This window comes from Oryzias melastigma, linkage group LG10 (genome assembly GCF_002922805.2).
Source record: "Oryzias melastigma strain HK-1 linkage group LG10, ASM292280v2, whole genome shotgun sequence".
Lineage (NCBI taxonomy): Eukaryota > Metazoa > Chordata > Actinopteri > Beloniformes > Adrianichthyidae > Oryzias > Oryzias melastigma.
Window position 1 is genome coordinate 26,096,649 of NC_050521.1, and position 11,274 is coordinate 26,107,922.

At 36.0% G+C, this 11,274-nt stretch overlaps 1 long non-coding RNA gene across 1 annotated transcript; it reads right to left on the minus strand.

Annotated features, from left to right (window-relative positions):
- Window positions 1-5,547: 5,547 nt before the first annotated feature.
- On the minus strand, window positions 5,548-10,858 carry LOC112137865. Its single transcript, XR_002917639.2, has 3 exons — window positions 10,737-10,858; window positions 9,663-9,765; window positions 5,548-6,335 (listed from the first exon to the last, which is right to left on the minus strand). It is a non-coding gene; the product is annotated as an uncharacterized LOC112137865 (long non-coding RNA).
- Between the last annotated feature and the right edge of the window lie 416 nt (window positions 10,859-11,274).

Consider the following 11,274-nt stretch of genomic DNA (forward strand, 5'->3'; position numbering starts at 1 on the left):
TAAAATACATTTAATAAAAACCCAAGAACACTTAACAAAAGTGTCTAATTCTGTCAAAAAAAACTAAAATCACTGAAATGACACAAGCCTGATCATGTGACGATTCCCTCGTCTCTCTGCAGTAATGGAATATTCCCGTCAACAACAAGTTAGTGAGCAGAGAATTCAGTTTTTATTCCAATGTTGGGGGTAAAAGTTGCTCAGGTGGACATAATTAGGATGTGTTTAGGTTCGGTTCATCAGATTTTAGTTCGTTATTAAACTATGCTTTAACCGGGGACGTGACGGCAGGTGAAGCAGTGCCTCACCTGCCGTCATGAGAGAATATCCGACCAAAAACAACATATATGTGTGTGGTAACAGTTTTCATAAATGCATTTTATACGTTTGATCCAAATCATTTCTTTTTTATCCTCACACAGTCTCCAAGTTTTGAAATGATCTCAGTTTAAAAAAAACTTTAATTCTTGACGTTGATTCTCTTAATGGATCATAGAAAAAGTTATTTGACATCTAACTGAATAGATTTAAAAAAATGGGTAATACAACCGCTCCATTTTATTTTTCACTTGGGGCCACCAAATTGCTACATGAGGCATGAGAAAAGTCTAAAATGTATCCAATTTTTTTTAATTTCTCATTTTTTTTCCTTTTTGTTCCCTTTTTTATGTATTTTTATTTTTTGGACTGGATGGAAAAGCTGAAGAGGAAGGTTGGGTAAAAAGAGGGGACCTTTTTCATTTTTCTATGGAAAAAATAAAAAAAGGGGAAAAAGTGATAAAAAGGAAAAAAGGACAAAAGAGAAAAAGAGTAAAAAAAGGAAGGAAATACGAAGAAAAAGGAAAAAGAGTAAAACATGTAAAACACTGTAGAAAAGGGAGAAAAAAGAAACAAAAAAGAGAAAAACTGGGAAGAAAAAGAAAAAAATGTAAAAAGGAGAAAAGAAAAAAGAGAGAAAGAGAAAAAAGGAAAAAAAACAAGTAAATAAATAAATAATTAAATGTCTTCAACATTTACAAACTGAAATAACATGCTTTCTTTAACGTAACTCTTTAACCGTGTTCACCATCAACATGAATCAGCTGATTCTGACAGGAAGAGAAGCAGCTTTTTATTTGCTTTTGCACCAAAATAAAACACTTTACATTGTAAAACTTTATTAGTGTTTACTATAACATAAAGTTTTGCATGTTAGCACAAACTTACTTTTCCCCGCTTTAAAATCTGTTGGAATTAATTGTGTTACAGTTGATGAAAGAATGTAAACATGAGAGCTAAAGCTGCGGTGATAAAAGATGATAAATGTTCTCAAGTTGAAAGTACTTTTGTTTACATTTACTTATGCTATTTACTTTTTATTTATCATTAACAAATCAGTTTCGGGCAGAATCGAGGCACCTCTGATAACAAAAATAGCAAAAATGATGTTTGTTCAAAACTCCAGTGATGTAAAAAACACAAGAAAGAAAACAGAAACCCTTTTTTCCCAAAAAATTAAAGTGTGAAATCTTTTTAGAATGAATGTAAAAGCGTCTATTCCTTAAATCGCTTTGGTGATCAGGAACTCTGAGATCTGCAAGAAGTCTCTTTTCTACGGTGGCCCTGAGGAGCAAATTGTGTCATAATTCACTCGACGGTAAAACATGTTCAAGATCACAATGGTGGTTTAATGTTTGTTCACCTTTTCAACAGGAAGTTTTGTGTCACGACGATTTATTCTGACAGAATGCAGAAGTTCTGTTTGCCTCATCAGCTCTCTACCCACATGTGATTTGGACTTCAGGGCCACCGTAGCTCTCCCCTTATGAATCAGCTCCTCTCTGAAGTTATAACATTATTCTCCAGCTTTCATCCGTCTGCACACCTGTCCAAACGGATGGCTCCTCCTCCTCTCCTCCTGTATCTGCTCCTCTCAGTGATTCTATCCATCATAGAATTAAACGACAAGCACAGCGGTTAAAATGCCCAATAAATCCATGTTCATCAGCTCTGCGCAGCAATTACATCCCTTTTATAGCAGGCCTGTTGCAGCAGCAGCTGCAGGCTATTGTTAATTAAGATCATCCCATTAAGACACTAATTAACAATTAGCATAAACATAATTAGAGAATGCTGACATTTGGCGTGCGCTATTGTTGAAATAATTTCTAGAAATTGCCCTCAGAGGTTTTGTCAGCGGGGGATAATGGCAGCACTTTGTCACACACAAACAGGACCGACTAATTGTCATGGAATGTGTGCATTAACCACAGTATATATGGACTCAGCTGAAGGTAAAACTCATTTTCTTGCATTTGTGCTTTAAAATATTTTTCTGTGTCGCTCCGCTGAGGGGTTTACTAGAACTACTATGCATCTATACATGTAGGATCACAATTTTACCCCAGTCACGTTAGCAGTTTTTCATAAAAAAACTCCTTTTAAAGACACAGGAATCAACATTAAATCTATAGTTTTTAATATTAAAGAAAACCCAGACATGCTCTAGGAGAACATGCAACCTCCACACTGTACAACAGATCATTGGGGCCACCAAAAATATATTTATTATTATTACATTTACCAGAATAAAGTCCTATAACTATGGCTACAAATTGTAATTTTATAAGGAGAAAGTTGTAAATAATAGAGAAAAAAAGTCACAATTTTACATGAAAAGAGTCACAGTGAGAAAAACCTTGTAAGTTTATGGGAATAAAGTTATAAAATTGTGAGAAAATTGTTGTAATTCTACCAGAATTTGTAAAATTATGAAAAAAGGTGGAATTTTGCAAGAAGAAAGTTGTACAATTATTTCTAAAAATCTAAATTAGACTAGACTAGAGTTATAAAAAAGCAAAAAGTCAAACTTAGAAGAATACAGTTGTAAAATTTTGAGAAAGATGAAATTTTATGAGAAAAAAGTTGTAAACTTATAAAAAAAATGATGAAAGAAATCCATAATTTTATGACAAATAGGTCATAGAATTATGAGAAAATAGTCACAATTTTAATAGAAGACAGTAATAAAATAGTGAGAAATAAAGTAGTAATTTTACAAGAAAAAAGTCTTAAGTCATGAGAAAGAATTCTCAATTAAACGAGACTAAAGTTTCAAATTATTGAGAAAAAAGTCAAAGTTTTACATGAAAAGAGTCACAGTGAGAAAAACCTAGTAAGTTTATGGTAATAAAATTATAAAATTGTGAGAAAATTGTTGTAATTCTACCAGAATTTGTAAAAATTATGAAAAAAGTCGGATTTTTTTTGCACAAGTATTTCTAAAAATCAAAATTTTACAAGATTAGTTATTTAAAAAAAAGCAACACGTCCATCTTAGAAGAATAGAGTTGTAAACTTTTGAGAAAGTTGAAATTTTATGAGAAAAAAGTTGTAAACATAAAAAAATGATTATGTAAACTTAGAAAAAAAATGATGAAAGAAAGCCATCATTTTATGACAACTAGGTCATAGAGTTATGAGAAAATAGTCACAATTTTAATCAAGAGCAATAGTAAAATAGTGAGAAATAATGTAGGAATTTTACAAGAAAAAAGTCTTAAATCATGAGAAAGAATTCTCAATTAAACGAGACTAAAGTTTCAAATTATTTTGAAAAAAGTCAAAATCTTTACATGAAAAGAGTCGCAGTGAAAAAAACCTTGTAAGTTTATGGAAATAAAGTTATAAAATTGTGAGAAAATTGTTGTAATTCTACCAGAATTTGTAAAATTATGAAAAAAGTTGGAATTTTGCAAGAAGAAAGTTGTACAATTATTTCTAAAAATCAAAATTTTACAAGATTAGTTATTAAAAAAAGCAAAACATCCATCTTAGAAGAATAGAGTTCTAAAATTTTGAGAAAGTTGAAATTTTATGAGAAAAAAGTTGTAAACTTATAAAAAATGATAAAGGAAAGCCATAATTTTATGACAAATAGGTCATAGAGTTATGAGAAAATAGTCACAATTATAATAGAAGAGAGTAACAAAATAGTGAGAAATAAAGTAGTAATTTTACAAGAAAAAAGTCTTAAGTCATAAGAAAGAATTCTCAATTAAACGAGACTAAAGTTTCAAATTATTGAGAAAAAAGTCAAAATCTTTACATGAAACGAGTCGCAGTGAGAAAAACCTTGTAAGTTTATGGTAATAAAGTTATAAAATTGTGAGAAAATTGTTGTAATTCTACTAGAATTTGTAAAATTATGAAAAAAGATGGAATTTTGCAAGAGGAAAGTTTTACAATTATTTCTAAAAATCAAAATTTTACAAGATTAGTTATTAAAAAAAAGCAAAACGTCCATCTTAGAAGAATAGAGTTCTAAAATTTTGAGAAAGTTGAAATTTAATGAGAAAAAAGTTGTAAACTTATAAAAACACTCTGAAGCTTCCTGGTCATGTTACTTATATAAATATGTTTAATGGAAGCAGTGAAAAGTCTAATTATTCTCCAAACTTCATTACAGTAAGGGAACGATGAATTAAATGTTTTTGGAATAACCTGGGCTCTTGTTCCATTAGAGAGGGGGTTAGTGGCTCTACCTTCACAGACCCGATTCCTCCGCCATCATTAAACTTTCCCTTTAATTCGTGTGGTGACAGAAGAAGAGGGTAAAGCCTTCATCTAAACAGCATCCAGACAGAATCCCAGCTGAAAGATGCTGACATCTCATCTCGGTCCCACACAAACACACACAGTGACCACACTCCAAGCCTCCTATGATCTCCTCTCCTCTCCAATGGGCAGCAGTCTTTAGAAAATTAACTTTGAGAAGTCTGGAAGAGACATACAATTCATCACACAGAACTCTGTCAACCACAACACTATTAGAGTGTGTCTGCAGAGGCACTTACTGTAGCCGCGGCGATGTGTGTGTGTTTGTGTGTTGTCGTCTTCAGAGGTTTTTGATGAATGTGTCTATTTGCTGGTGTGTTTCGGGCACGCTGACTGTGTGTGATAGATGGATGGAAAGCAGCTGTTAATATGTGGGATGGGACTAAACACTGCTCCACTGCTATCATCTACACCCATTCCACTATTAACACATCAGTTACACACACACAGACACACACCAACTGCTCTTTTACACTTAAAGGCTTTCTTCTTCGGCTCTAAAGATCGTTGTGTGCTTTGTGGCCAAAAGTGTTGCCTATTGAGCACACACAAAAGCGTTTATCTTTGGGCACATCTTCAGGTCAACAAGGTCTCTGTGACCTTCTACCTCCTACATCCTCTTCCTCACCTGATCACGCCATCAGAGACGTCTCAGCTTTTGAAATGAGATGCGTTTTAAATAAAAAGCGCTTTATTTTCTCTAAAAATGTCCGTCTTTGTCGAATGTGTTAAATGAGGTTTACCGTCTTCTGTTGATCACATCGTTTCTCTGTAGCTGGACTGTCTGTGTCAGTCTGAAGAAGACTATTGATTTTAATTAGTGAATGCCCACAGGGAGCTGTCCCATGATTGGAGAAGAATAGGATGTCCTCAAAACTATGATAAAAATCAAACGCACACACACACAACTAATTATGAGGTTTAATCAGAGGGGAATGGCTGTAGGTCCTGTCCAAGGTGCTTAGAGGTGGAAGGAAGCGTGCACAGACAAGGAGAGCCAACGGCTGGCTAATTGTCACATTTGGTGATTTGCTGGTCTTTTATAAACCAATTGAGGTCACTTTACTGAAGCAAATCCTCCATCAAAAGGTCAACGAGTGCCAACAAATCTGATCCAGATCTCAGCTGTTTATTAAATCTTTGGTTGGACAGTTTTCCAGCATGTTTCTATCTCATTGTATGTGCAAAACTAGTAGAAAATGTGAAAATAATCCACATTATTTGGGGGAAGTAGGTGAGTAACAGGCGTATCATATGGATTTTCAATTTTTTCAACAACCACAAATCTTGCTGACTGATTATGTGATACATGCAACTTGATGCTGCATCCACGCGGTTTCATGATCATGCATTCAGCAGGTGGTGTTCACACTGAGCGCACAGGTAGCAGCAGGAAGGAGAATTCTTCTTCTTTAGTGTTTTTACTGTTCAGTAGCGTTTCCTACAATAGGTAGAGGTTCAGACCAAAAAGTCCAAGTGGTTCCAAATCTTGCTCCAGGTAATTTGTTTGTTCCCATCAATGTCAGTCTTGAAGTCATTTTAGTCTGACTGGACACAAACTACAATTATTGATAATTATTCCTTTGTGATCTGGTTTCCAACTGTTGGTACTTCTGTGTTTTGAACATGCCAAAAAGCTTAAAACCTTGCGTAGTGGCGTGTGATCATTTTGGATGAGTCCACACTCCCTCGTTTTCAGGAAGAGTTTGGAGATGATCGATCACTTCCTGTTCCAACACCTGAGGACAAAGAAGACACGGAGGAGAGTTTAGTACGGATACCCAACAGATCACCTGGAAGCATGTCTCTTGAACCAGTTAAAAATTCTGGAAAAAGGGTCGAAAATTCCCAACAAAACCTCTGAAAAGATATGAACACGATGTCAACTACATCTATATGCATGTAGTTTAATAGTTTTGATTATGTTTGCCGATTCAATTTAAACTCCGATCATTAAAGCATTCCCAGAGGTCTTTTAATTCTGATTATGCTGATTTTAGCTCAAAATAATAAAAATAAAGTGTGTTATTTATAGGACATAGTTTCTGCAGAGCGGAAGGAGTTCATCAGAAATTCACCTCTGAATTGTGGGTGGGACATTGCTGAGAGCTTCAACATTTATTTGATTTACAACGACTTGAATGAAGAAATACTCATGAGAAATATGACACAAAAACTGTTTTCATCTGAGTGGATCTTTAAGTAGTTTCTAGAAACCAATAATTGTTTCCTTATTCTATATCGTTCCATTAATGCTAAAGCTTTTGGTTGGTTTTGCTGGGGACCGCTACCTTTACCCAACAGGAAGTGTGACCGGTCACACTGTGAGCGTCTGCGTCTGCCTGTAATATCCTCGGCCAATCAGAGCAAGAGAAGGAGCGAATCGCTGTCGCCACACAATTACCGTCAAATGTCAATTTCACGGAGGCAATATGGAGGAGATTAATACTTGCTCTCACTTTTTCACACATTTACACACAAACTCACAGAGAGGCCAACAACTATAAGACAAACGACACACACACACATGGAGAGGATGGAGGGAATTCTAATGTATGGCCTGAGGAAGGGTGAAAGTGAAGGTGACTGAATGCTGTCCAGGCTAATGGAAAGCTAGCCAACCTTAACACTATCACTAGAAATCACCTGCACACCGCAAAATATCAGCTAAACACACCTCATCAACTGTTATTCAGGAGCGCGACCTGCCCTGGAAACCACTCGGCGTGTCCTGCAGCGCTCGACTTCCTGTTAGCGTAGCTGACAGCTACCTGAAAAAAAGTGTTCCCTCGTTGATCAGTACTAAATATAAACCTGAGATAGGTGAAATACGCAACAAACCTGTTGAAATATAGTAACTATAGATGTTTTAAGGCTGTAATAATCCTTACTACAAACTTTACTCACTTTTTTGAGACAAACACCAACATTTTCACACTTTTCTCTCAATTTTAAAAACCCTAAGCTCAAAACATTTAGTAAAAAGAAGTCCAGTTTTATAGAATGAAAACAAAGATTTATGTAAATGTAGAAAGAATTCCGTAAAGGAGATATGTCACAGAGGAAAATAACAGCCAATCAGAATGCAGAACACAATGTACCAAATAAAATAAAATAAAATAACACGCAAAATTGTATTTAAAAAAATCACGAGAGCGTGAAAGATGAACCAATATTAGAATGATATGAAATACAGGCATTTCTGAGACCCCTATCTCATTTACATCATCCAAACTGTACTTAAAAAAAAACATTTGTAGAACATAGTCTGTTCTCTGCCCTGTAGTTCATCATCTCTCCACTAGGGGCAGTAGAAAGGCTGTTCCTGCTCATTTCAAAATGGCTGCTTCCATGAAATCTCAAAAACGCTTTTGGAGGGAAAAGTTTGGCTGGTTTTGAGAACTTTATGGTGAGAATCACTCATATTGTTCATTTTTTAAATGACAACTTGATGTATTGAAAAAGTAAAAATTATTTATCATTAATACTATATACTTACATCATGTTTAAATGTTTGATACAATTTGAGACAAGGTTTTTTCTGAACACTCATGTTTTCATTTTTTCTTTCTTAAACTAACGTTGAGAGCAAAAACTTATTAAACGGTTTAAAAAAAACAACTTTTAACCAAAAAATGTGAATATTCAGTCAATGTAGAGGGCTATATAGAGTGAAAACATTGCACCATTTTGTTTCTGGTGGACCTGTCTTAAACCTGAACCTGAAAAACTTTTAAAAACTGAAATTAAAAGCTAAAATAAAATCAGCTTTAGGTCCTTTAACAGGTTTGTAGAAAAAAAATGACCTTAATTTGTCTAGAATGGATATTTTAACCCCATGATTAAGATATAAAAATACAAAAAAAAATCAATGTTATTGACATTTTGTTTTTATTTTGTTTGTTACTTCAATTTTTATGTAAACCTTGCAACCCTGGTCTTATAAAACGAAATTTATGTGCAGGAAAATGTGTTTTCTTTGTGATTCGTGGACTGTAGCCCTGAAAACATATTTTTAACTCATTTACATTTCTAAATAGCATTTATTGTGAACTATAGCAAACTTAGTCAACAAATTTTTGTTTTACGGTGAAATTTACAATTTTGTGTTGCTATAAAATCAGTTTTTTAAAGCTTATCTCTATTATCTCCTGGTATAATATCACTGAGCTGTTCTTTATAGCGATTCTCCTGCTGCAGCCGTCACTCTAACACAACGACCACACACACGGACTCACACAATCGCTCCTTCTCCTGGTCTACCAGGCTTGACTGCAGGCTTCAGAGCTTTGTTCTGAGTGATTGACTGGCCGCTCACTGTGGCCTAAAGTTGTCAGTCCACCTGACAAACGCACATTTAGAGTACCTGACTGATCCCATAATCCGTGATGGAGGATTTTCTTCTTGAATAAAACGCTCCTCACATTGACTGCGGTGCTAAGTGGATGCCACGCGACGGCGGTGGCGGCGAGTCTGGGGACCGTTTAAAACCCAGTTCTAGATCAGTCATTTGGTTCTGTTCACACGTTTGGAGAGTTTGTGATGCAGATGACAAACCATTATAAAATTTAACATTTTATACAATAGAAGATTAAGCTTTATTCACATAGTTGGTTAAATATTGGATCTTTGTAGTTGACGGGATCATTAAAACAGGAAGAGATACAAACCAGTCTTCAGTTGTGGACAGGAGCAGAAACGTCTGAGAAGTTTGAAACGGTTTCACAAGTAGGAGTTTCTTTTAATTTGTTCAGAAAAAAATCTGTATTTAAAAAAATATTCTTTTACAGTTAAATGTCAGTTATTTTTTCATAAAAAAAGTTGAAATTCTTATAAAATAAACTCTTAAAATTGAGTTTTTATCCGTTTTTCTTCCATAATTAGGTGAAATCAAACCATTTCTTCAAACAAGTCAGACTTTCTGTATCTTACTGTCATAAAATTAGAGTTAATGTTTAGTAATTCTCACTTTTTACTGTTTTTTAAATTATTTGTATTGGGTTGTACCTTTGAGACAACTAACTCTGAAAAAGACTAAAGCAGTCCATTGTAATGAGATCAGTTACCTTCTCCTGTCGTAGTTCTTCATCTTTAACCACTTGACTTCTGGTTTTCATTGTGGGGCGTGCACGGCCCCTCTTTGGGCTTTTGCGGCTTCCCAACCTCCCCCTAAGGATGTATTCAGACAGGGAAAATGATTTGCTTGGGAAGAGTCCGCCTAATTTGTTCCGTATTGAGTCCCAAACCTTGCATTTGGTCTGTATTCAGACTGCTCTGGACCAAAGCTTGTCAACAAAACCATGTGACTAAAGATCTCTTCAGTCATTGGCTAACAGTTACAGGGGGTGGGACAAAACAAAAAGAGAGAAATACGGAGATGCTGCAGTCTGCAAATCTTGTTCAATTATTCAAACATTTTATTTCGCTGATGAATTTTGAATGTCAAGTTCAGCACTTTTTACTGCTACTTTAGTAAGGCGGTTACTGAGGACGCTACGGCTATGAGGTATGCTAATGTGTTTCTGACAGATGTCTTGGCAAAATAGTGTAAGAAACAAAGTGTATCACATTAAAAGTTGTTGTAAGCCTGCATTCATCCAACCACATTTCAGTGAGTTGCTGTTGCATCATTGCTCCACGTTTGTCCGCTAATGACCGGCTACGGCGGCTGTCTTGGTCCAGTTATCCCGCTCCTGGACTGCTTTGTATTTAGACTGAAGAATTTCAGAGTGAACCAAAGTTTATTCCAATTGGAAACGAACTGAGACCACCTTGAAAGATGGGTCTGAGAGCGGTTCCTGGTTCTGGAGTCCACTTGCACGTATTCAGGCTGAAACTTTGTTCTGGATTAATGGAGGAAACGAACTCTGGTCCAATTTTAGTGGACCAAATGTGTCCAGTCTGAATACAGCCTAAGACACTGTCAGAGTCCCTGATTGGTCAAACCTCGTCCTTGTTCAACTAAACTGCTGGATATTTTTTAAGTGGAGCCAAAAACGGTCGTTGAGACTCTTGCATGAAATTTGAACTCAGAATGGTAAATGACTTATACTTGAAAAGCGCTTTTCTACCTTCCACGATGGAACCAAGGCGCTTTACAGTCACAGTCCCATTGACACACTGGTGGCACTGGCACTAACCTTCCATCAGAGCCAATCACCGTTTGGTGTCTTGCCCAAGGACACTTCAACACATGGACAAGGTGGGAATCGAACCCGCAATCTTCCTGTTACGTCCCCAACGGACAAACCTGCCCCGAGTCTAGGGGGAAATGAAAAAGGGGACAATAACATAAAAACTGGACACCAATAAGAATATAAGGAACACAGTTTACGTAGACTCTTCACTGAAAATGGCTGCTTTGACATGACTTCTAGCTTGACTTTTGGCCTGGAACAAAGTGTAAAACACAAATGTGGTCTTTTCCAGATGTTCCAGAGGAAGTTTGCAGTAGATTCACTCAAAACCATGACTGTTTAATAAAAGGGCATTTAATGAACTACCGCTGTGTGAGAGGCCGGTGTGGACAGCAGAGGCTGCAGCTTGCAGTTGGTTCTGCTCCATATCTCAGCCGCTTCCTGGAGTCTTAAATCTCCAACATTCTGTTGAGCACAGCTTTGCTAACCCCAGACAGCCACCTCTGTGGCACCGCTATCACTCACCGTGTGTGCCGCAGCG